The sequence below is a fragment of the Ahaetulla prasina genome, chromosome 10 (genome assembly GCF_028640845.1).
Source record: "Ahaetulla prasina isolate Xishuangbanna chromosome 10, ASM2864084v1, whole genome shotgun sequence".
Taxonomy (NCBI): Eukaryota; Metazoa; Chordata; class Lepidosauria; order Squamata; family Colubridae; genus Ahaetulla; species Ahaetulla prasina.
In genome coordinates, this window is record NC_080548.1 from 23,712,696 (window position 1) to 23,738,625 (window position 25,930).

A 25,930-nucleotide genomic window follows, 5' to 3' on the forward strand; every position below is an offset into this window, starting at 1 on the left:
TAGGCTTTCCTGCCTAAGCAGGGGGTTGGACTAGAAGACCTCCAAGGTCCCTTCCAACTTTGTTATTCTGTTCTATTCTATTCTATTCTATTCTATTCTATTCTATTCCATTCCATTCCATTCCATTCCATTCCATTCCATTCCATATTTCTATTATTTCTAATTCTGTTTTATTCTTATCCTATTCCAGTATTCTATTCTATTCTATTCTATTCTATTCTATTCTATTCTATTCTATTCTATTCCATTCCATTCCATTCCATATTTCTATTATTTCTAATTCTGTTCTATTCTTATCCTATTCCAGTATTCTATTCCATTCTATTCTATTCTATTCTATTCCATTCCATTCCATTCTATTCTTATTCTTATTTCTATTATTTCTAATTCTGTTCTAGTCTTATTCCTATTCCAGTATTCTATTCTATTCTATTCTATTCTATTCTATTCTATTCTATTCTATTCTATTCTACTCTACTCTACTCTACTCTACTCTACTCTACTCTACTCTACTCTACTCTACTCTACTCTACTCCTGTTCTCTAATTCCATCCTATTCCTTGTAACCATTTATTTTTTTCTGGGCAAAGGAGCCTCATTGACCACCCCTTTCCTCTGAACTCCTATAATTTTTTGACTTATTTTGCCAACATTTTTCTTCCATCCCTATATAAGGGCATAGAAAAGAACATTCTTGACATTTAATCAAAGGCTTCTTGGCCAAAACCCCCTCCAGGCATCCAGCCTTGCCTCCAAGGGCTTTCTGTCTATCTTCTCACCATCAGGGTTATCCTTGCCCAATTCATAACATTTCAGACATAATCCTAATTTCAGGCTAAACCATTAAAATTCTTCTCCTTCTTGGAATTCTTGCATTTAACAGCACAGGCAGCTTTCCTCCCCCCGCCCCCCTTTTTGCGTAAACTAGGAGAAATCTTCACCTTAGCCACGGTTATAAGCAACAATTTGGCTATACAGCATCCTGTCTTGGATCAGATAGATTTTTTTATTTTTTTATTTTTTTATTTATTTGTCGTAACAATATATACAAGCATTGCATAAAGGATTATATAATATATAAACATATATATGAGGAGAAACAAGGTACTATAAACATATATATATATATATAGGGGAAGAAACAATAGGACAGGAACAGTAGGCACGTTTGTGCTCTTATGCACGCCCCTTAGATCTGGGAACTTTACGAACCTCTTCAGACTCCTTTCACAGAATCAGACAATCCAGGAATGTCAAGGTTGGAAGGGATCTCAGAGATCATCTAGTCCAACCCCCTTGCCCGGGGCAGCAATTGTATCTATACTAAACCCAAGACTTCATTAAGCTGCTCAGAGCCATCTTATAAGGGAGATGGGCAGCATAACAATATAATAAATAAGGGCCTCTTGTGGCTCAACAGGCTAGTGCAGTCTGTTATTTACACAGCTGCCTGAAATTACAATTACTGCAGGTTCGAGTCCCACCAGGCCCAAGGTTGACTCAGCCTTCCATCCTTTATAAGGTAGGTAAAATGAGGACCCAGATTGTTGGGGGGGGCAATAAGTTGACTTTGTATATAAATATACAAATAGGATGAGACTATTGCCTTACACAATGTAAGCCGCCCTGAGTCTTCGGAGAAGGGCGGGGTATAAATTCAAATAAAAATAATATTAATAATAAATAAATACAGGTAGTCCTTAACTTGCGACCAAAAGCTTCTGTTGCTAAGTAAAACATTTGTCGGGTGAATGTTGCTCCTTTTTACCCCCTTTCTTGCCAAAGTTGTTAAGTGGATCACTGCAGGCTATTAAGTCAGTAATATGGTTGTTAAGTGAACGTAGCTTCCCCATTGACTTTGCCTGTCAAAAGGTCACAAAAGGTGGATCACACAATCCCAGAGACACTACCATCGTCATAAATATGAGCCGGTCACCACATCCCTGTGGTCACGTGGATGCTGGCAACGGTCGTAAAGTGTAAAAAAACAGTCACGTCGCTTTTTTCAGCACTGTAACTTTGAACGGTCACTAAACGAACTGTTGTAAGCCAAATTTAGGGACGCGGTGGCTCAATGGCTAAGACGCTAAGCTTGTCGAGGGAAAGGTCGGCAGTTTGGCAGTTCGAATCCCCAGCGCCACGTAACGGGGTGAGCTCCCGTGACTTGTCCCAGCTTCTGCCAACCTAGCAGTTCGAAAGCACGTAAAAAAAAATGCAAGTAGAAAAATAGGGACCACCTTTGTTAGGAAGGTAACAGCGTTCCATGCGCCTTTGGCGTTGAGTCATACCGGCCACATGACCACGGAGATATCTTTGGACAGCACTGGCTCTTCGGCTTTGAAACGGAGATGAGCACCGACCCCTAGAGTCGGGAACGACTAGCACGTATGTGCGAGGGGAACCTTTACCTTTACCTTTTTAAGCCAAATTTTTTTTAAAAAGAAAAATCTAAGCCACTCCGTCTCTTAAATACACCAACCTGCATCTTTCATCACAAGCTTTAGAAGTAAACCAATGCTGATTTACTGTCCTTGCAGAGAAAGTTAGGATGTTGGCTTGCCCTCAACCCCCTTCCAGAACCTTTCATTTCAACCCCACCCGAGCCTTGCTGCCTTGGCTTCATTCAAAAAAAGAGAAAGAGAGAGAGAGAGAGAGAAAGAGAGAGAGAGAGAGAGAGAGAAAGACACTGTCCCATCTCCAAACCTAACTGCAGCCTCGATAATTATTGTATGCCACCCACTTTTCGTGACAGGGCTGGGCTCTATGAATTGGATTAATGAATAATTAATAGATAAGAAGTCAGGAGAAACCTCCAAGTGCTAAAGATAAGATTGAGGGCAAGCTGCAGCTGCTTGCGGACTGCGGTTGAATAATGCAAACTCCAATGCAGAGGATGGTGGGGGGGAGATGTTGCCATGGAGACGGGATACTGCATTAAGCAGGCTCAGCGTCTTAAATCCTCTGCCAGAGTTAGGAAATAGGCAGGTCAGGAGAAAGCAGAATGCTTAAGTTCTTCCCAGACCTTTGCTCCAAGATGAACTCTTTACAGAAAACGTCGCCCCAACTTAGGGTCTTCCTTACTCCTTCTAACCACCATACATCAATTCCCTCTCAGTTTTATCCCACCTTGGTCCTTGGTCAGCCTCCCCCCTCCCCACCCTTCCCAAATCTCCCAGTGTTGTCTTGAGATGTGCTCTGAACCATCTAGAGACCCTTCTGGTTGTTGTTGTTGTTTTTCCTTCCTGTCATCCGCGGTCTGTCTTCTCCAAGAAATCCAGGAGTCAGCTGGGACTTTCGTGCGGCGCAGGACAAGTTCTCCCTAACAGATTCAGCAGCTGAGCTTTCCACACAAGAAGGCTCTGGAAGCCGGCCAGAGAAATACTCTGCAGACAGACTGATGCAGCCGCAAAGAGAGAGAGAGAGAGAGAGAGAGAAGGAGGGAAGGAAAGGGAGTGGCATTTCCCAGAGCAGAGTATTAAATTTATTTATTTATTTTTTGCTGTTAAAAGCCTGGCCAGGGAAGCCCAGTGGCTTTATCTGCCTCCTGAATTTCATCTCTTCGTAATGCCACTGTGGATCGCCGCCGTTCGATCGGCTCTGCCACTCAAGTGAAAAAAAAACAACAACGGGTGCTCTGCAATGCTGCAACCACGCTTCACGTTTTTGCTAGGTGTGAACCAGGTTCAGAAGATGGGCTCTAAGACTGGATTTATTTATTTATTTATTTATTTATTTGTCACAACATTATATATAAGCATAAGCATGAAATAACTATACGATATATAAACATATATATAATCATAAGTATGTAATAACTATATGAAATTGGATACAATCAAAGAGAACATTAGGACAGGAACAGTAGGCACGTTTGTGCTCTTATGCACGCCCCTTAGATCTGGGAACTTTACGAACCTCTTCAGACTCCTTTCACAGAATCAGACAATCCAGGAATGTCAAGGTTGGAAGGGATCTCAGAGATCATCTAGTCCAACCCCCTTGCCCGGGGCAGCAATTGTATCTATACTAAACCCAAGACTTCATTAAGCTGCTCAGAGCCATCTTATAAGGGAGATGGGCAGCATAACAATATAATAAATAAGGGCCTCTTGTGGCTCAACAGGCTAGTGCAGTCTGTTATTTACACAGCTGCCTGAAATTACAATTACTGCAGGTTCGAGTCCCACCAGGCCCAAGGTTGACTCAGCCTTCCATCCTTTATAAGGTAGGTAAAATGAGGACCCAGATTGTTGGGGGGGCAATAAAAGTTGACTTTGTATATAAATATACAAATAGGATGAGACTATTGCCTTATACAATGTAAGCCGCCCTGAGTCTTCGGAGAAGGGCGGGATATAAATTCAAATAAAAATAATATTAATAATAAATAAATACAGGTAGTCCTTAACTTGCGACCAAAAGCTTCTGTTGCTAAGTAAAATATTTGTCGGGTGAATGTTGCTCCTTTTTACCCCCTTTCTTGCCAAAGTTGTTAAGTGGATCACTGCAGGCTATTAAGTCAGTAATATGGTTGTTAAGTGAACGTAGCTTCCCCATTGACTTTGCCTGTCAAAAGGTCACAAAAGGTGGATCACACAATCCCAGAGACACTACCATCGTCATAAATATGAGCCGGTCACCACATCCCTGTGGTCACGTGGATGCTGGCAACGGTCGTAAAGTGTAAAAAAAACAGTCACAAGTCGCTTTTTTCAGCACTGTAACTTTGAACGGTCACTAAACGAACTGTTGTAAGCCAAATTTAGGGACGCGGTGGCTCAATGGCTAAGACGCTAAGCTTGTCGAGGGAAAGGTCGGCAGTTCGAATCCCCAGCACCACGTAACGGGGTGAGCTCCCGTGATTTGTCCCAGCTTCTGCCAACCTAGCAGTTCGAAAGCACGTAAAAAAAAATGCAAGTAGAAAAATAGGGACCACCTTTAATGGGAAGGTAACAGTATTCCGTGCGCCTTTGGCGTTGAGTCATACCGGCCACATGACCACGGAGATATCTTTGGACAGCACTGGCTCTTCGGCTTTGAAACGGAGATGAGGACCGACCCCTAGAGTCGGGAACGACTAGCACGTATGTGCGAGGGGAACCTTTACCTTTACCTTTTTAAGCCAAATTTTTAAAAAAAGAAAAATCTAAGCCACTCCGTCTCTTAAATACACCAACCTGGGCCGTGGTAGCTCAGGCTGTAAAGAAGCCTGTTATTAGAACACAGCAGCCTGCAATTACTGCAGGTTCAAGGTTGACTCAGCCTTCCATCCTTTATAAGGTAGGTAAAATGAGGACCCAGATTGTTGGGGGGGGGGGGACAATAAGTTGACTTTGTAAATATACAAATAGAATGAGACTATTGCCTTATACACTGTAAGCCGCCCTGAGTCTTCGGAGAAGGGCGGGATATAAATGTAAATAAAAAAAAAAACCCTGCATCTTTCATCACAAGCTTTAGAAGTAAACCAATGCTGGTTTACTGTCCTTGCAGAGAAAGTTAGGACGTTGGCTTGCCCTCAACCCCCTTCCAGAATCTTTCATTTCAACCCCACCCGAGCCTTGCTGCCTTGGCTTCATTCAAAAGAGAGAGAGAATTAATGAATAATTAATAGATAAGAAGTCAGGAGAAACCTCCAAGTGCTAAAGATAAGATTGAGGGCAAGCTGCAGCTGCTTGCGGACTGCGGTTGAATAATGCAAACTCCAATGCAGAGGATGGTGGGGGGGAGATGTTGCCATGGAGACGGGATACTGCATTAAGCAGGCTCAGCGTCTTAAATCCTCTGCCAGAGTTAGGAAATAGGCAGGTCAGGAGAAAGCAGAATGCTTAAGTTCTTCCCAGACCTTTGCTCCAAGATGAACTCTTTACAGAAAACGTCGCCCCAACTTAGGGTCTTCCTTACTCCTTCTAACCACCATACATCAATTCCCTCTCAGTTTTATCCCACCTTGGTCCTTGGTCAGCCTCCCCCCTCCCCACCCTTCCCAAATCTCCCAGTGTTGTCTTGAGATGTGCTCTGAACCATCTAGAGACCCTTCTGGTTGTTGTTGTTGTTTTTCCTTCCTGTCTGTCTTCTCCAAGAAATCCAGGAGTCAGCTGGGACTTTCGTGCGGCGCAGGACAAGTTCTCCCTAACAGATTCAGCAGCTGAGCTTTCCACACAAGAAGGCTCTGGAAGCCGGCCAGAGAAATACTCTGCAGACAGACTGATGCAGCCGCAAAGAGAGAGAGAGAGAGAGAGAGAGAGAGAGAGAGAGACACTGTCCCATCTCCAAACCTAACTGCAGCCTCGATAATTATTGTATGCCACCCACTTTTCGTGACAGGGCTGGGCTCTATGAATTGGATTAATGAATAATTGATAGATAAGTCAGGAGAAACCTCCAAGTGCTAAAGATAAGATTGAGGGCAAGCTTGCAGCTGCTTGCGGACTGCGGTTGAATAATGCAAACTCCAATGCAGAGGATGGTGGGGGGGGATGTTGCCATGGAGACAGGATACTGCATTAAGCAGGCTCAGCGTCTTAAATCCTCTGCCAGAGTTAGGAAATAGGCAGGTCAGGAGAAAGCAGGATGCTTAAGTTCTTCCCAGAGCTTTGCTCCAAGACGAACTCTTTACAGAAAACGTCGCCCCAACTTAGGGTCTTCCTTACTCCTTCTAACCACCATACATCAATTCCCTCTCAGTTTTATCCCACCTTGGTCCTTGGTCAGCCTCCCCCCTCCCCACCCTTCCCAAATCTCCCAGTGTTGTCTTGAGATGTGCTCTGAACCATCTAGAGACCCTTCTGGTTGTTGTTGTTGTTTTTCCTTCCTGTCTGTCTTCTCCAAGAAATCCAGGAGTCAGCTGGGACTTTCGTGCGGCGCAGGACAAGTTCTCCCTAACAGATTCAGCAGCTGAGCTTTCCACACAAGAAGGCTCTGGAAGCCGGCCAGAGAAATACTCTGCAGACAGACTGATGCAGCCGCAAAGAGAGAGAGAGAGAGAGAGAGAGAGAGAGAGAGAGAAGGAGGGAGGGAAAGGGAGTGGCATTTCCCAGAGCAGAGTATTAAATTTATTTATTTATTTTTTGCTGTTAAAAGCCTGGCCAGGGAAGCCCAGTGGCTTTATCTGCCTCCTGAATTTCATCTCTTTGTAATGCCACTGTGGGTCCCCGCCGTTCGATCGGCTCTGCTACTCAAGTGAAAAAAAAAAAAAAACGGGTGCTCTGCAATGCTGCAACCACACTTCACGTTTTTGCTAGGTGTGAACCAGGTTCAGAAGATGGGCTCTAAGACTGGATTTATTTATTTATTTATTTATTTGTCACAACATTATATATAAGCATAAGCATGAAATAACTATACGATATATAAACACATATATATAATCATAAGTATGTAATAACTATATGAAATTGGATACAATCAAAGGGAACATTAGGACAGGAACGGTAGACACGTTGGTGCTCTTATTCACGCCCCTTACAGACCTCTTAGGAATGGGGTGAGGTCAACAGTAGATAGTCTTTGGTTGAAGCTTTGGGGATTTTGGGAAGAGACCACAGAGTCTGGTAGTGCATTCCAGGCATTAACAACTCTGTTTCTGAAGTCATATTTTCTGCAATCAAGATTGGAGCGGTTCACATTAAGCTTAAGTCTATTCTGTGCTCGTGTATTGTTGTGATTGAAGATTGGGAGTGAGGTGGCTCCAGGCCAGCCCTTCCGAAGACCTTGAAATTAAAATGAAAAGTTGTTGATGGTTTGGCGTTGTTGTTTTTTTTGTGTGTTTTTTTGTGGTTGGCATGCTGACTGGTCGAACACAAGGCATCACAAGGGATGTTTGTAATCAGAAAATGAGTGCCTTGAATTTGACAACAACTTAAAGACAGTTTCTCTTGGGGAATAAAACAACTCTCAGAGGGTAACAACACCTGCTGATAAGTACCAAGAGAATTGTGGCTGTCACTTATACTATAAAGATACAGGTAGTCCTTGACTGATGGCCACCATTGAGTCCCAAATTTCCATTACTGAGCAAAGACAGTTGTTAAGTGAGTTTCGCTCCATTTTACGAACTTTCCTTGCCACGGCTATTAAATGAAACCCTGAAGTTGTTAAGTGAATAACACAATTGTTAAGTGAATCTGGCTTTCCCATTGACTTTGCTTGTGGGAAAGTCACAAAAAGGCGATCACATAACCCCGAATCACAACAACTGTCGTAAGTATGAACTATAAGGGGCATGCATAAGAGCACAAAAGTGCCTACCGTTCCTGTTCTATTGTTCCCTTCATTGTATCAAATTAATATAGCATATTTTTTTTACATATATATATATATATATATATATATGTATATATATATATATATATATATATATATATATATATATATATATATATATATATATATATATATATATATATGTCGGGTTTCTCCGTAAAATTGGAAGTGTCTTGGTGACGTTTCGAAGTCTCATTCGTCATCTTCAGGCTTCAGCTTCGTGCTTCTGGGAGCAATGCTCCCAATGCTCCCAATGCTCACATTGCTCCCAGAAGCACGGCTGAAGCCTGAAGATGACGAATGAGACTTCGTCGAAACGTCGCCAAGACACTTCAATTTTACGGAGAAAACCCGAACAACCAAAGACCTATATATATATATATATATATATATATATATATATATATATATATATATATATATATATATATATATATATATATATATATATTTCTTCAAGATATGTTGTTTTATCTATGACAATTGTTTGTCTATAATGTTGTGACAAAAAGAAATAAAATAAAATAAAAAAATAGTTGCCAAGCAGCTGAATTTTGATCACGCGACCATGCAGCTGTCATAAGTGTGGAAAAACAGCCATAAATCATGTTTTTCGGTGCTGTTGTAACTTCAAGCAATCACGAAATGAACGGTTATAACAGAGGTGGTATTCAGGCAGTTCGTATCAGTTCGGGCAAACCGGTAGCAGCGACTGCAGCCACTCACACACTTGGACGTTATGCCGTCCTATTTAACCACGTTTTCTAGGCTGGGAGCATGTGCAGAAGGCCGGGCACATGCACAGATGCCGCGCAGGGCGAACCAGTGATAAGAATATTGGAAACCCATCGCTGGGTTATAAGGCAAGGACCACCTGTGTACCACTTGAAATAATTTGGCTTCACCCAAGAAAACTTAATTCCCTATTAATTCGCTTGATAATCACCTTTATTTTTTGCTATTGAAAGCCCATTAGTTCTTCGTTCCTATTCAAATTTAGGCCCTGTGATGGATTGCCTAGAAACAAGATTGGCCTCAGAATGAGCTGAGTCCAGATTAGGACTGAAAGAAGTTAGTGTGTTGAAGTTAGTGACCTTATAATGAATTATTCCCACATCTTTCTTCATCTGAATTGGTTTACACAAACTTCCTAATCTGATTTTTTTTTTCAATAGGTGAGGATTTGAAGATGTTTTTAAGGTACAAACGTGAACCAATTTCTGAGCTAACGGTTAAGGCACCAAGCTAAAAACCAGGAGATTGGGAGTTCTAGTCCCACTTTAGACAAGAAGCCAGCTGCGTGACCATGGGCCACTCACATTCTCTCAGCCCTAGGAAGGAAGCAATAGCAAACCACTTCTGAAAAAGCTTGCCAAAAAAAACCCAAAACTGCAGGGACTTCTCTAAGCAGCCTCTTAAGGATCGGACATCACTGAATGGAAGAAAAAGAGAAATATATATATACAAATCATAGATTGATTTGGTAAGAATGTTCAATATCTTCACGCTGACAAATAAGAGTTGTCCTGCCATGTCCAAATCAGAACGGATCGGTTGAACTTCACAACAAACACATCTGAATCCCTGACTGTCATACAAAGGTGGAATTTCATTTCGCCCATGGTTCTGGTGATATTTAGGCTTCTGAAACGATTTCAGAAATAACACGAAGATGATTAATGATGTTAAAGATAGGTATTGTAATTATTCCTTATTACCACAGCTTTACATGAAACTTTTGAGCAGGCTGGAAAATTATTAGTAAATGTGACTGGTCAGTGATCATAAAAATTATTTTGGCAGAAAAAAAACCAGGACCATTTGTTATAGTATACACAAATATAACTAGATAGGTACTAAACAATACTTTGGTATGTGGTAAGAAACTTACACTTACACTTTGATTGCAAGCTTCCGAATCACACAGATATCATGAATCAGAGACAAAGAGTTAGGTCAAACAAAAGCTTGAATGCTTGATCAATACTTTTCTCTGTTGTGATACAGATAGTCCTCGACTTACAACTATTAGTTTGCCAATCATTCAAAGTTACAACAGAAGTGAAAAACAGAGGCTTATGATCAATCCTCACACTTACTATTGTCGCACTGTCCTCACAGTCATGTGATCAAAACTCAAGCACTTGGCAACTGGCATGTAATTATGACTGTTGCACTGTCCTGAGGTCATGTGATCACTATCTGCGACCTTCCCAGCTGCCTTCCAACCAACAAAGTTGATGGAGGAAGCTGGCCTCACTTAAAGACATGATTCACTTAAAAACTGCACTGACTTCCTTAACAACCCTGGGAAAAAGGGCTTAAAATCAGGTGTGACTCACTTAATAAACCACCTTGCTGTGCAGCAAGTATTCTGGCCCCAATTGTGGACAGAGGTCGAGGAGCACCTGTCGTTTCAGCAACTGCCTGAGATTCACCATAAATGGTTTCCCTGTTGCACAAACCACAGGACGGGCTCCAGTGGTGGGTTTCAATTTTTTTTTACTACCAGTTCTGTGGGCATGGCTTGGTGGGCGTGGCAGGGGAAGGATACTGCAAAATCCCCATTTCCTCCCGATCAGCTGGGACTTGGGAGGCAGAGAATAGATGGGGGCGGGGCCAGTCAGAATTTTTACTACCGGTTCTCCGAACTACTCAAAATTTCTGCCACCCGTTCTCCAGAACTGGTCAGAACCTGCTGAAACCCATCTTGACTGCAGTGGCTGCAAGTGTGAAAAACGGTCATAAGTCACTTCTTTTCAGTGCTGTTGTAACTTTGAACAATGAGCTGTTGTAAGTCAAGGACTACCTGTATTTAGGGTTTATTTTAGCTAATACGGAATTATAGAAATTGGCCCATTGCGTGTACAGGAATCTGTCTGAGAAAGGTAATACATAAGGGTATCTGGGCATAACATCTATCACACTGGTATGGCCAGCTTAATTTCTGTGACCCGAGGGCATCCCTGGCAATGTGCATACATGAGCTGCGGTGGCACAGTGGTTAGAGTGTAGTACTGCATGCTACTTCTGCTGCCTGCCGGCTGCCTGCACTTTGGCAGTTCAAATCTCACCAGGTTGTGGAAGGTTGACTCAGCCTTCCATCCTTTCGAGGTGGGTAAAATGAGAACCCAAATTGTTGGGGGCGATAGGCTGACTCTGTAAACCACTTAGAGGAGGCTGTAAAGCACTGTAAAGCGGTATATAAGTCTAAGTGCTACTGCTATTGCTACATCAGCACCAGGTATTGTAACTCATAGCAATAGCACTTAGACTTACTGTATATACCGCTCCACGGTGCTTTACAGCCCTCTCTAAATGGTTTACAGAGTCACCCTCTTGTCCCTAACCATTCGGGTCCTCGTTTTACTGACCTTGGAAGGATGGAAGGCTGAGTCAACCTTGAGCCGGTCAGAATTGAACTGCTGAACTGCTGGCAGGTGGCAGTCAGCAGAAGTAGCCTGCAGTACCGCATTCTAACCACTGCGCCACCACAGCTCATAAAAGGAGTAAAAGAAAAGGTAGCTGCCTAATCACAAAAGCCAAGCACTGTATACCACAAGAAACTATGTTCCACAGATGTGTGGAAAGGGTGTTGTGGCGAGGGACCACCAATTCTTAAATCCAGGGCTGTTCACAGAATACAATAATAAAGTATACAATTGATGGTGCGATCATAACTCTCTTTTTTTAATGTGCATCTCAACAACAACAAAAAAAAGCAGGCAGGGTTTTGTTCATACCACTGCGGTTGCCACTTTGAAATTTTTTGACTGTACCCTCCAGGCCTCTGCTCACATCACATCAGACACGCACAGCATGGACATATGCTTCTCAAACTGTCTGTGGGCCACCACGTCTAGAATGAGGGCAGAATGAACATCACAAGATTGGGCGCTAGAAGGAATGGCTTGTCTGAAACTTTGGAGAACCTGTCAATCAAGAAGCGGAAAATTAGCTTCTTCCTCCCATCTGCTGGACCGTAAGGTTGGAAGAAAACAGCTTAACCTTTTTTCCTGATTTTGTTGTTGTTGTTGTTCTTGTTTTAAAAGAAGCATTTGGCATTTCAATTTAAACCCCCCCCCCCTTGAAGGAGACAGCGCCAGACTGAATATTCATAACATAACATAACATAACATAACATAACATAACATAACATAACATAACATAACATAACATAACATAACATAACATAACATAACATAACATAACAACAGAGTTGGAAGGGACCTTGGAGGCCTTCTAGTCCAACCCCCTGCCCAGGCAGGAAACCCTACACCATCTCAGACAGATGGTTATCCAACATTTTCTTAAAAATTTCCAGTGTTGGAGCATTCACAACTTCTGCAGGCAAGTCGTTCCACTTATTAATTGTTCTAACTGTCAGGAAATTTCTCCTTAGTTCTAAGTTGCTTCTTTCTTTGATCAGTTTCCACCCATTGCTTCTTGTTCTACCCTCAGGTGCTTTGGAGAACAGCCCGACTCCCTCTTCTTTGTGGCAGCCCCTGAGATATTGGAACACAGCTATCATGTCTCCCCTAGTCCTTCTTTTTATTAAACTAGACCTACCCAATTCCAGCAACCGTTCTTTGTATGTTTTAGCCTCCAGTCCCCTAATCATCTTTGTTGCTCTTCTCTGCACTCTTTCTAGAGTCTCAGCATCTTTTTTACATCGTGGCGACCAAAACTGGATGCAATATTCCAAGTGTGGCCTTACCAAGGCATTATAAAGTGGCACTAACACTTCACGTGTTCCTTTTTACCTTTTTTGTTTTTTGTTTTTTACCTTTATTCCTTTTTTGTTTTCTGAAATGGGGCTCATCATTTGCGATACAAGATAAAGAGATAATTCTGGGGATATCAGTGGAGGTACTCTACTCCTGTTCACCTTTAAAACCACGCACCAGATAGCAAATTCTAAAAATTAAGCGGTTTAAACTTTCTCCATCTTTGTGGGGGATGCCATCTATTATTCAATGGGTGCCAAAGCAGAGAGAATCGGACTCATTGACTGCATTTTAGATCATTTATTTTTAGGCATTTGTGTTAATTTTGATTATAGCCCTGGGAAATACGCTGCTCCAAATTAACTTGGCTGGCTATTTGTTAAAAGTAAAGGTAAAGGTTCCCCTTGCACATACGTGCTAATTGTTCCCGACTCTAGGGGGCGGTGCTCATCTCCGTTTCAAAGCCGAAGAGCCAGCACTGTCCAAAGACATCTCCGTGGTCATGTGGCCGGCATGACTCAACGCCAAAGGCGCTTGGAACGCTGTTACCTTCCCACCAAAGGCGGTCCCTATTTTTTCTACTTGCATTTTTTATGTGCTTTCAAACTGCTAGGTTGGCAGAAGCTGGGACAAGTAACGGGAGCTCACCCCGTTACACAGCAGCACTAGGGGTTGAAACTGCTGAACTGCCAACCTTTCGATCGACAAGCTCAGCATCTTAGCCACTGAGCCACCGTGTGGCTATTTGGTTAGTAAAACCCTAATCAAATTTTACTGACATCTTATCTTCAAGGAGGTTTGAATGACAATTGTGTTTTACTTTAACTTTGTGTTTTTATGATTTTGATGTATTTTACCGTACTGTTTATAATTGCAGGTAGAATTTTTTTGAGTTGATCAAGTAATCAATCTGGTAAAACGGAAAAAAAAAAATCTAAAATATGTTATTTATCCGTCTTGGTTAAAGAGTGAAACTATTTGACGTGACGCACAAAGGTGTACAACTGTTACTGGACTGCCAATGCGTTCACACAATATATGAAGTTTGGTTAGCGCTGACCTTGGTTAGGCTACTTCAGGGCTCAGCAGGTGATGATTTAGTGAACATTCCTGCCTCGAAAATGGGTTACTTCAGAAACCAGGTTCTGCAATCCTACAGTTAAGATTCCAAGCCAGGTTTCCCTCTCTACATAATGTATAAAACAGCCATGAAGCCAGAAAGAAGCAGTTTCTCTATGGCTGAAATCAATGTAGAGCAGGGGTGTCAAACTCGATTTCATTGAGGGACACATCAGGATTGTGTTTGACCTTGTGGGGGTAGCCGGGGGGGGAGTCATGGCCAGTTCAACATCACTCCTGTCGGGGGCGCCTATGGGAGCCTGAGTGCTCTGCTGGCAAAAACTGACTCCCGAGCTCCATTTTCACTGGCAGAGGGTTGCAGGAGGCCCTGGTAGCCGAAAATGGAGCTCGGGAGCCCATTTTCTCTGGCAGAAGCATTGCGGGCCGGTCCTTCATTGTTTCCAGGGTGCCCCTGTGGGCCAGATTTAAGTACCCCCACAGCAGTGGTGAGTTGCTACTGGTTCACTCCAGATCGGGTGAACTAGTAGCGGCGGCAGGAGGCTCCGCCCAGCCATCCGGATGCTTCTGCACATGTGCGGAAGCAGTGCGCATACGCACTCACGAGCATACTGATAACAACGGGTTTTGAAACCCACTACTGCCCCATGGGCCAGATCCAGCCCCCGGCCCTGAGTTTGAAACCCCTGACATAAAGAATTAGAGTACCTGGTTTGACATCCTATAATTAGTTTGTACATCCTGTTTGTACATGGCTGTTGATAACCAGAATTCCGGGAATTGAAATCCACACATCTTCAAGAGACCAAGGTTGAGAAACACTGCCTTACTGGCTGATCAAGCAATAGTTCACAACAGCACTGCTTGCCTTTTCATTTTAGCAAATAAAATAAAATAAAATAAAAATGGATTACATATCATGGACATATAAACTGGTGGTGTGTTTAGCCAAGCTAGTTAAAAACTAGTGGATGTCATCTTATAACATAGCAAGTTTGGGTAGTTTGTCCTTGGAAGACATTTCTATGGCTGGGCTTGTTATATGACACCAATCAACTTGGCTCGTTTATGGATGGATGGATTGTACTATACCAGGGGTCTGCAAACTTGGCTCTTTTAAGACTTGTGGACTTCAACTCCCAGAATTCTTGTGGACTTGTGGACTTCAACTCCCAGAGTTCCTCAGCCAGCTTTGCTGGCTGAGAAACTCTGAGAGTTGAAGTCCACAAGTCTTAAAAGAGCCAAGTTTGCAGACCCCTGTACTACACAATCCAGCAAACAGGTGGAGTCAAGTTATGGGTGACACTTTTGTCATGAATAGGTATGTCCCCTTGCAACTTATCCACTCTGTGACCAGTATCCTAGTTGGCCACTAAACCTTTTAGTGAGGGGGGCAGCATACAAATTCAATAAAGAAATAAAATCAGACTTCTGATACAACCGGGGCCATGCCGGGTGGCCTCTATAGCAGAAGAGATGGGCTCCAAAGTCCTTCCAGGGTGAATCACACAGGCCAAAGACAGCAGAGAGCCATTGTGGCGCAGTGGTTAGAATGCAGTATTGCAGGCTAACTCTGTTAACTGCCAGGAGTTCAATCCTGACCAGCTCAAGGTTGACTCAGCCTTCCATCCTTCCGATGTCGGTAAAATGACGACCCAGATGGTTGAGGGCAGTATGCTGACTCTGTGGAGTGGTGTGGTGGCCTAGAGGTGGAGGTCTCACCTCACAGTCAGGAGGCTGTGAGTTTGATCTTAGGTAGAGGCAGATATTTTTCTCTCTCTGGGCACAATGAGAATGTATCTGGTGAACAAAACTCCGCATTGGCGACAGGAAGAGCATCCAGCCAGTAAACACTCTGCTAGCTCCATTCACTTGCCCAGACTCCACTCCGCAAGGGATTATGGGGTCATTAAAAGATGATGAATATGCTGACTCGGTATAGTAATCTAAGTGCCATTGCTAGAAGTCTGATAAACTCAATGGCCCCACCCACAAGTAATTAGTGAATTTGTGAGTGTGAGGATGGATAGTGTTCGCACAATCCCAATATCCTCCATAACCATGGATCACTTGGGGAAAAAAATGTGCACATCTATGCACACAGATAATGCCTGAAATATGAATTGTGGGGATGACAAAAAAATGATCCCATTCACTCTTCTGAAAGACCCAGTTCACCCAAAACAATTTCCCTGGTTACTGAATTAGTCCATTGTCCCGGTTTGTGCAGTACAAACTAACCAAATGATTTATAGTATATCAACCCTAAGCTACCATGAAACAAATGAAACTCAACTCTAATCCATCTTACTTGCTTTGTGACCGCAACAATTAGTTTGTAACTGATCTATTTAAACACAGATACAACCATAACTTTTAGGAGGGGAGGGGAGACTCTTTGCAGCAACACAAATGTTCATTGCACATATCCAGCCCAGAGACCTTAGTTTAAGGACCCCCTGATTTAGTGCAATATAAAAAAAATGCAAATAATTTTCTGGGGACCACCAAAATTTTCTCACGGATCACCAGTTGGTGACCACTGCTCCAGAGCACCTGGGGAAGCTGCTGCTGGACCAATCCCAAAACACACAGCGAGTCATATACACTGAGACACATACACAGAGAGAAGCACAGATTTCATCCTTTCATAATCGCTCACTCAACGAAAACACAAGCCAGCAAGCGCCCCATTCACAGACCGCATACAAACAGCAGCTTATATGCACACAGATACAACCGCACCAGGTCTGAACAGGAACGGGTAAGAGTTTGGTTGGGTGAAACACGGGAGGTACAGCCAATCACAGTTTTCCTCGCTTAGGGTCCCACCTACCCACTTATCCACCCACCTAGCCCCATCTGTGATTCAGAGCCATTTGCCAGCTTTGATTTTTCTGGTCCTGCTCAGTAGGGAGAGCCACAAAAAAAACAAAACCCTTCCATTCATCAATGCAGGCACCACAACTCAGGCAGCACAGATTGGGTTTCCAAGTCTGTTTTGCAGGTGGCCTCCTAGCTTGCAAAAGGGGATTCCTTGATTTGGATGTCATAGAACGGCAGCTTCCAGCTTCCCCAGTCAGGACTTAGTTTTTCTCTTGGCCCTGAAATTCTGCAAGTATGGATGAGCAAGTGTATGGTCAGTGCAGAAGGTAATAGCAATAGCCCTTAGACTTATATATCGCTTCACAGTGCTTTACAGCACTGTCTAAGCAGTTTATAGAGTCAGCACGTTGCCCTCAACCATCTGGGTCCTCGTTTTACCGACCTTGGAAGGCTGAGTCAAACTTGAGCTAGTCAGGATCGAACGGTTGGCAGTTGGCAGAATTAGCCTGCAATACTGCATTCTAACCACAGCGCCACCACGGCTCATCAGAAAGCCTTTCCTTACCTAACCCCGTGGTAGAAACATGCCTCAGCAGCCTCCGTTTGCAGCTTGCCTTCATCTGATCTTATCCTTGAGCCGGTCAGTTCAGCCCATCATATGCCAGATTCCTAAGAGATCTGCTGGGAATCCATTCTCTGTGCCTACCGCCCTATGCACATTCCTCATCGGTGCATAGCTCACCTCTGTACCACATCAGCTCACAAACTGCCTCTGGTCTCTTCAACCCTCATACACCTCCCCCTTCCACACACACACAACAAAAACCGTAACCACAACTTTGGCGCTTGTGAGAGCAGGCCATGCGGATGAAGGCTGAGCTCCGTACCCCCCGGCTCTGCCCAAATCCTTGCCCAAAAAGGTGGGGGGGGGCATCTCCTCTTTTTGCAAAACCGAGGGCCATCAAGGTGTCTACCTCCCTCCCTCCCTCCCTCCACTTCCAGCCTCTTATCTTGGCAGCATCCCTGGGCCTGTCAGTCAAGCGGCCGCTGCAGGAGAGATGACTTCAGGCTGTTCAGTTCTGCAGTGAACCGGCTTTTGCCTGCAAACAAATCCAGCCAACTCAGCCCCTGCAGCAATTCCCCGGAGGTTCCCCGAGGAAGGTGAAGGCTAACCACCGCACACCTGCCTCCTCGGCTGCAGCTACCTGTGAGCAAACAAACAGCTAAGCACCCGGCAGATATTTTTTTTTAAAGCAAGTCGTTATATGTATTTGCACACACATGCACACACACACACTAGCCACAGCTGCCAGTGGTCCACTGCATAAGCCCTGCTCCTCCGCACACAACTTGTCTGCAAGCCCACAACATCCATAACCCAGTTTTTGAATCAATCCATGGGCTGTTTCCTACATAAAACATGGAACCATCCTCTGACAAGCCAGAAGCTAAGCTGCAAAAGAATTAACCCACTTTAGACCAGCAAGCAAAAAAACCCCAAACCCCAGCTTGTCCATTTTTAATCGACTTGGTTAAATATGTTGTGTGAACATTAGTTTGCGTTCCTGGGGACGCTTATTTTTTTGCTGGGAAGGTACCACCTTCTCCCCTCCCCTCCCTCCCTCCCCCAGCAGACGTGTGTCCAGCACAGCGCTCCACACGAGCCAATCCCGGGGGGAAATCCCAGTTATGGGTCACTGCACCACAGCGGACCCACACCCCGAGGAAATTCGGTGTGCCGCGGTAGGGCAAACCACACCTAAGCCAGTTCTGCAAAAAAAAAAAAAAACCGCCCCTCGGTCCCAAGGAATCGTTCCCACCATCCTCCCAAGGGACACGACGGAAAGTTGCAGTGATTTTATTTTAAAAAAACACACAAACCCCCAAAAAACTCCTGCAAAGTTGCGGGAAAAGAGGCGGTAGGTAGGCCCCCAACTCCCCCACCACCAAAAAAAAAAAAAAAATCCCACAAATTAAGGAATTGGAGGGAAAGGAAAAAACTACAGGGATTAGCGGGCAAACTGCAGCCTTCAAACCAACAAGCCAAAATCCCCGCCAGCCCACCCAACTGGAAAATCGCGCTCCGTTCCGGAGTGGCTTCGGAGCAGCGGCGACAGTAGCATCCGGCCATTGAGGGGGGGGAGGAGAGCGCCAGACTTCCTCCGGATTAACCCCGCAGTGGTGTCTAAACGCCACTTCTCTTCTCCCACCCCATCCCACCCCACCCCGGATTCTGGTGAGGAAGACGCCTATAACACGGGTGTTAAGTGTTCCCAATTCCTACCCACCCACCCAAAAAATGAGGCTCCAGGACCCCCCCCCTTTTTTTCCCCCACTAACCCCCCTCCCTCAAGGAATGGCTGGCCTGGCGGAGCTTGGTGGGGGATGCCCCCTCCAGGGAATCCCTTTGCCCCCTCCAGGGAATCCCCCACCCCCGCGCACCCCTTGCCTGCCTGCTCTCTGGGGAGCGGGGCTGGGGAGGGGGCGGCTCACCCTGATGCGGCGGTGGGGTGATCATGGTGTGGGGGGGAGATGCTGGCGAGGCGGCAACTCCCGAGGAGACTTGATCCGGAGCGAAAGAGCGACTGCGGCACGGCCAGGCTGGGGCGGGCGAGAAATAAGACGGGAGCGAAGATGCGGGATTGGGTGGTGGGGGTGGCTTTCCTTGCCCAGCGCGTCGCCCCCCCCTCTCCTCCGCCGCTCGCGTCTCTCTCTCTCTCTCTCTCTCTCTCTCAGCTTCACGTGGGAAGGGAAGGACCAGTGGAAACGGAGAGAGGTGGATAGTCTCCACTGGGGAGGGGGGAGGTTGGGAGGGGGGGCCGGCAGCCAATCTCAGACCTTTGGCTTTTGATCTCGCCGCTTCCCAAGAACCCAAAGCATCTCCCCTCCCCTTGGCGAAGAAGGCGCCCTTGCTTCCCAAGGATCCCTCTAGTGTCCCGTCCCCACCCCAAGTCCCCCCGAATCGGACACCCGCTCACTCCAGCACTACCTTATACAGAACACAGAATAACAGAGGTGGAAGGGACCTTGGAGGTCTTCTAGTCCAGCCCCAGACTGAGGCAGCAGACTCTGGACCATTTCAGACAAATGGTTATCCAACATCATCGTTCCCATTTCCTTCCACTTATGACTTGTAACTTTGTTGCTTGTATCCTTACGATTTATACTGATATTGATTGTTTCCTGATTGCTTAATTGTAGCCTATGATTATCATTAAGTGTTGTATCATTAAGTGTTAAATTTGTACCCTATGGCCATCACTAAGTGTTGTAAGTGTTGTACCTTGAAGAATGTATCTTGTCTTTTTATGTACACTGAGAGCATATGCACCAAGACGAATTCCTTGTGTGTCCAATCACACTTGGCCAATAAAAATTCTATTCTATTCTATTCTATTCTTAAAACCTTCCAGTGTTGGAACATTCACAACTTCTGGAGGCAAATCGTTCCACTGGTTAATTGTTCTGACTGTCAGGAAATTTCTCCTTAGCTGCTTCTCTCCTTTATAAGTTTCCATCCCTTACTTCTTGTCAGGTTGCCTGATTCCTTGCCGAGAAATCTATTTACTAGCCTCTCCAGTGGGCCTCCAGAGGGCCTCCGGAGCCTGGGGAGGCTGTTTTTATCCTCTTGGAGACTTGAGGAAAGCCTCCAGAGCCCGGAGAGGGCAAAAACGCCCCCCCTTTGCCGTGGTGCAGGAGGCCGACTAGGCCACGCCCACCATGGTCACGCGCACCCAGCAACTGGGCAGAGAACCCCTTGCTAAAAATTTTGAAGCCCACCCCTGAGTTAGAGCTATAGTACATCTATAGCAGTGGTGTCAAACCCAAGGCTGGCAGGCTGGATCTGGCTCGCAATGTGGTTGGATCCCCCCATGAGGCTGTCCTGGAAAATGTAAGGGGCCGGCCCGCATCGCTTCAGCCCGGTCTACCCAATGCAAAGAGGAAACAAGCCAGCAGTTTGGGGAGTGGCATCAAGGTGGCCATGCCCACCCAGTTGGCCCTACCCACCTGGCCCACTGAGGTCAACCACAACTCTTGGCTAGCTCAGCCACAGTTGTGTCAGACGCCGTGAGAAGAAACAAGCCAACTTACATATTGGAAAAAAGAACCCTATCAACAAATACAAACTTGATGGTCATTACCTTACTGACGACCCTCACCCTGTCAAATATCTTGGAGTTTTCATATCAAATGACCTTAATGCCAAAGCCCACTGCAACTACATAGCAAAAAAGGCTCTAAGAGTTGTAAACCTAATTTTACGCAGCTTCTTTTCCAAAAACTCTACACTACTAACTAGAGCATACAAAACATTTGCCAGACCTATTCTTGAATACAGCTCATCCGTCTGGAACCCATACCACATCTCTGACATTAATACAATCGAACGCGTCCAGAAATATTTTATTAGAAGAGTTCTTCGCTCCTCCGAAAACAACAAAATACCTTATACCACCAGGCTAGAAATCCTGGGACTAGAAAACTCCGCCGACTTCGACATGACCTGTGTTTAACACACAAAATCATCTACTGCAATATCCTTCCTGTAAAAGACTACTTCAGCTTCAATCACAATAATACAAGAGCAAACAATAGATTTAAACTTAATGTCAACCGCTTCAAACTTGATTGCAGAAAATATGACTTCTGTAACAGAGTTGTTAACGCTTGGAACTCATTACCTGACTCCACAGTCTCTATTCAAAATCCCAAAATCTTCAACCAAAAACTGTCTACTATTGACCTCACCCCATTCCTAAGAGGACTATAAGGGGCGTGCATAAGAGCACAAAAGTGCCTATCGTTCCTGTCCTATTGTTCCCTTCATTATATTAAATTAACATAGCTGTTGCATACTTTTACTTATATATACATATTTTTCTTTCATGATATGTTGTTTTTATTTATGACGATGTTTGTGTATACTGTTGTGACCAAAATAAATAAAAAAATAAAAATAAAAAAAACCCCTTGGTTTTCTTTCCGATAGTGACTTCGTTTATTGGGTCTGCTACAAACCAGGTCTCAGGAAAAGTTGAGGTCTCTCTGTATAAAGTCAGCGCTGAGAGCCTCTGCCTCTCAGCCCCTTTTTAAACATCCCGCGCTGCTCATGCCCGGCCCCATGGCTGAACTGCTCCATTGATTGGATACCCGGCCGCTCTCTCCCTCCTCGTCTGACAGCCCCAGCTGCCATGTCATCTGCCAAATCCTGGAACCAAAGCAGCTCTTCGTAACGCTCAGCCCTCATCTCCCTCTATCTCGGCCCCCAGTGTGCTGATTCCCTTCCCATGCTTCCCAAACACAGATCCCTGCAGCCCTCAAACAAGTCCTTGATATGCCATCCCTTTGGATCTTTGATTAGGGGCTGATCCCATGATCTGGATCCCTGTAGCATCATGTGACAAGCCGGAGCTGGGCTCGATTACAACCCTGATGCGGCCCGCAATGAAATTGGGTTTCACACCCCGGATCTATAGCTTAAAAAAAGGAGTGGGCCAGCTTACCTCAAAATGACTCTTTCCAGATACTCTGTTGAATCCCCATAACCTACCCACCAACATGTCCTAGATCCGTGATGGCAAACCTATGGCGCGCGTGCCACAGGTGGCATGCAACGCCCTCTCTGTGGGCACGCAAGCTGTCACCCCAGTTCAGTTGCGCTGAGCATGCGCGCGCGCCTCCCACCAGCCAGCTGGTCAATCGGGTCTCTGCCATGCATGCGTCGATGGCAGGGGGCATGCGTGCATGCGCGAGGGGATGGGGGCATGCACAGGAGCTGCGTGCGCATTGCATTTTGGGGGTCGGGCGTGCGCGCTTTGGCATTCAGTCTGGAAAAGGTTGCCATCGCTGCCCTAGGTAATGCAAAATCCTTCCTAGCCATTCATCTCCTGTGGAAATGAAACACCTATTTATTGGATGGTCAAGTTAATTTAAACTCACCCTTACATTCTAAAGACAATGGCTGATTTAGAAACCCTTTGTTCCAGCTTTAAGGAAGAACAAAACCCCGATGGAATGAGGGGATGCGTCACCTCACCTCCACCCCCCAAGGGCTCTGTGCTAAATGAATGGCTCCTCTTCTTTAATCCTGGGCACGGCCCACCTTGCTAATAATGCAGAGGATCCCAGATCCACTAGAGCCACAGGGCTCTGAATGGGAATCTTTACGCTTCTGATCCATCTATCATCCAAAGGTTGACTGCTGCAGCTGAAATGTAAAATTTCAGGGGTGAAATGTAAAATTTGTTACTACTGGTTCTGTGGGTGTGGCTTGGTAGGGGGGGTTAATGTGACTGGGTGGGCATGGCCAACTTTTTTTTTTTTTTAACTTTTAAAAGCATTTTTTCTACAACCTCTTCGGCCAAAGAGGCTGTAGAAAAAATGCTTCTAAAGGGTTCTGGCGATCCCAGCTGAGCTGCGTGATTATCAGAGCCTTTTTTTTTAATTTTAAAAGCATTTTTTCAGCCGAAAGTGCTTTGGAAAATAGGTTGACACCTTCCTCTCTGTGGCAACTCCTCAAATATTGGAAGACTGCTATCATGTCTCCTGTGGTCCTTCTCTTCACTAGACTAGCCATGCCCAGTTCCCTCAACCCTTCATCATCTTGGTTGCTCTTCTCTGCACTTTTTCTAGAGTCTCAACATCTTTTTTATAGTGTGGTGACCAAAACTGGATGCAGTATTCTAGGTGTGGTCTTACTAAGGCTTTATAGAGTAGTGTTAGTACCTCTCTTGATCTTAATTGTATCCCTCTGTTAATGCAATTTAGGATTGCATTGGCTTTTTTGGCTGCCACCGCACACTGCTGGCTCCTATTTAGTTGATTGTCCACTAATGATGGCTGTTCTCTTTATATTTTTACTCCTCCCCCTCTGTGGAGAATGCAGACAAGAAGATGAGAGAATTCAGAGGTCTACCCTGGCCTTCTCAAACCTTGGCACCCTCCAGAGCAAGGGTCTCCAACCTTGGTCACTTTAAGACTTGTGGACTTCAACTCACAGAATTCTGGCTGAGGAACTCTGGGAGTTGAAGTCCACATGTCTTAAACTGGCCAAGGTTGGAGACCTCTGCTCCACAGAGATGGACTTCAACTCCCAGATTTCTCAGCAATGCTGAAGAAGTCAAGGGAAGGTTGAACTCTGTGGCCTCTGTGGCTCAGACTGGTAAGACAGTCTGTTATTAACAACAGCTGCTTGCAATTACTGCAGGTTCAAGCCCCACCAGGCCCAAGATTGACTCAGCCTTCCATCCTTTATAAGGTAAGTAAAATGAGGACCCAGATTGTTGGGGGCAATAAGTTGACTTTGTATATAATATACAAATGGATGAAGACTATTGCTTGACATAGTGTAAGCTGCCCTGAGTCTTCGGAGAAGGGCGGGATATAAATGCAAATTAAAAAAAAAACTAAGCCAAGAGGCCCTAATGAGGATTTACTAATTAGCATATTTTTCCTGATTTACCCTTTAGAACAGGATTTCTAAACCTGGCCAACTTGAAGATGGTTGGCTAGGGAATGGCTGCAAGGATTCCAAGTGTTTACATTAGTAACTAAGATTTCTATCCAGGGGTGAAATCTACTTACCTTCCTTACTGGTTCGGAAGTGCACGGGCTGCATGCATGTAACGGCTTTGTGCACACATGTGCATCACGTGCACACACAGACTTTCTGTGCATGCGCAGAAGGTAAAAAACACGGAAACAAACAAGCTTAAAACCAGGAAGTAATGACACCTGGACGGATGGGCGGAGCTTTGCTGCGCCGTTGCTACCGGATCACCGAACCAGCCACCAAGATCGCTACCAGATCGTGTGATTCGGTCCGAACCAGGAGTATTTCACCCCTGTTTCTATCCCACTTTTATTCTGTACAACTCAAGGAGCATGCACACACAATGCCTCCACCTCCTATTTTCTGAGTCCCCTCCCTGGAAGGTGGATTGGGCTGAGCGGCTGTAACTGGCCCAAAGTCACCCGCCTGGTTTACATGCTCAGATGTGGACTAGAACCCAAAATCTCCTCTGAGTAGCCTTAACAGCTATACCCTCCTATCGGTAGCTCTCGTTAAGGTGGTTCTAGGTAGGTCAAGAGATGTTTGAGAGTTCTGAAGCCTTCCAACACTCCCACAGAATAAAAGTCCCATTCCCTGGCTGGTTTATAGAATAAAACAAAATTACAGAGTTGGAAGGGACTTTGGAGGTCTTCTAGTCCAACCCCTTGCTCAGGCAGGAAGCCTTGTACCATGTCAGACAAATGGCTGTCCAATCTCTTCTTAAAAACCTCCAGTGTTGGAGCACCCACAACTTCTGGAGGCAAGTTGTTCCACTGGTTAATGGTCCTGTCAGGAAATTTCTCCTTAGTTCTAGGTTGCTTCTCGCCTTTGGTTCATTTCCATCCGTTGCTTCTTGTCTGCTTTGGTGAATAGCTTGACTCCCAATGCCAATGGTGATGACAAACACGGTAGTGAAGGACTCCTGCCAAGCTATCTCTTCAGCTTTGCACAGTACAATCTCCTTCCATCTTTTTTTTTTACATTTCATCACTCTCTGATTCCACTCCACACAGCCCCATTGTTTGGCTGCCAAGAGATAACTGGAAGTCAACATCCAAGGTTGGTGATCCCAGTGCGCAGGACTTCAAGGCGCCCAAAATGGCATTCTCTTTCCCTTTGACGTCTTTGCAGTGTTTCCATCCAAGCCAGAGTTGCATGCCACAGCTCGAGGAGGCCGAACAAGAAACCCCCAAAGGGACTATTTATTTAAAACTTTAGGGAGCTACGCAATTTCCTCAGCCCTTGCTGTGTCCCACTCCTCCGCTGATGGCCGGGTCAGGGAAATCCGAATCAGGCGTGCCTCTGCAGCTCTGCCAAAATCCTAGCAAAGTCCTCAGGGCAGGCAGGAGATCAGAAAGTGACTTCAGCAAGATATGTTTAGACTTTGCCTGACTCAGAGAATGCCAGAAAGCAGATCCTTTATATAGGCCATGGGGTGTGGCTCCATGACTCAGCACTTATCCAGGCCTGCCCCTCCCTTCCT

The 25,930-nt window shown here is 45.1% G+C and overlaps 1 long non-coding RNA gene across 1 annotated transcript in view; it reads right to left on the reverse strand.

The window, feature by feature from the left end:
* Positions 1 to 19,748, reverse strand: part of LOC131204842 (uncharacterized) — a 33,813-nt gene extending 14,065 nt beyond the window's left edge. The window contains exon 1 of the long non-coding RNA XR_009156648.1: positions 19,389 to 19,748. This is a non-coding gene — a long non-coding RNA (uncharacterized LOC131204842). The remainder of the gene's footprint in view (positions 1 to 19,388) is intronic.
* Positions 19,749 to 25,930: the final 6,182 nt, after the last annotated feature.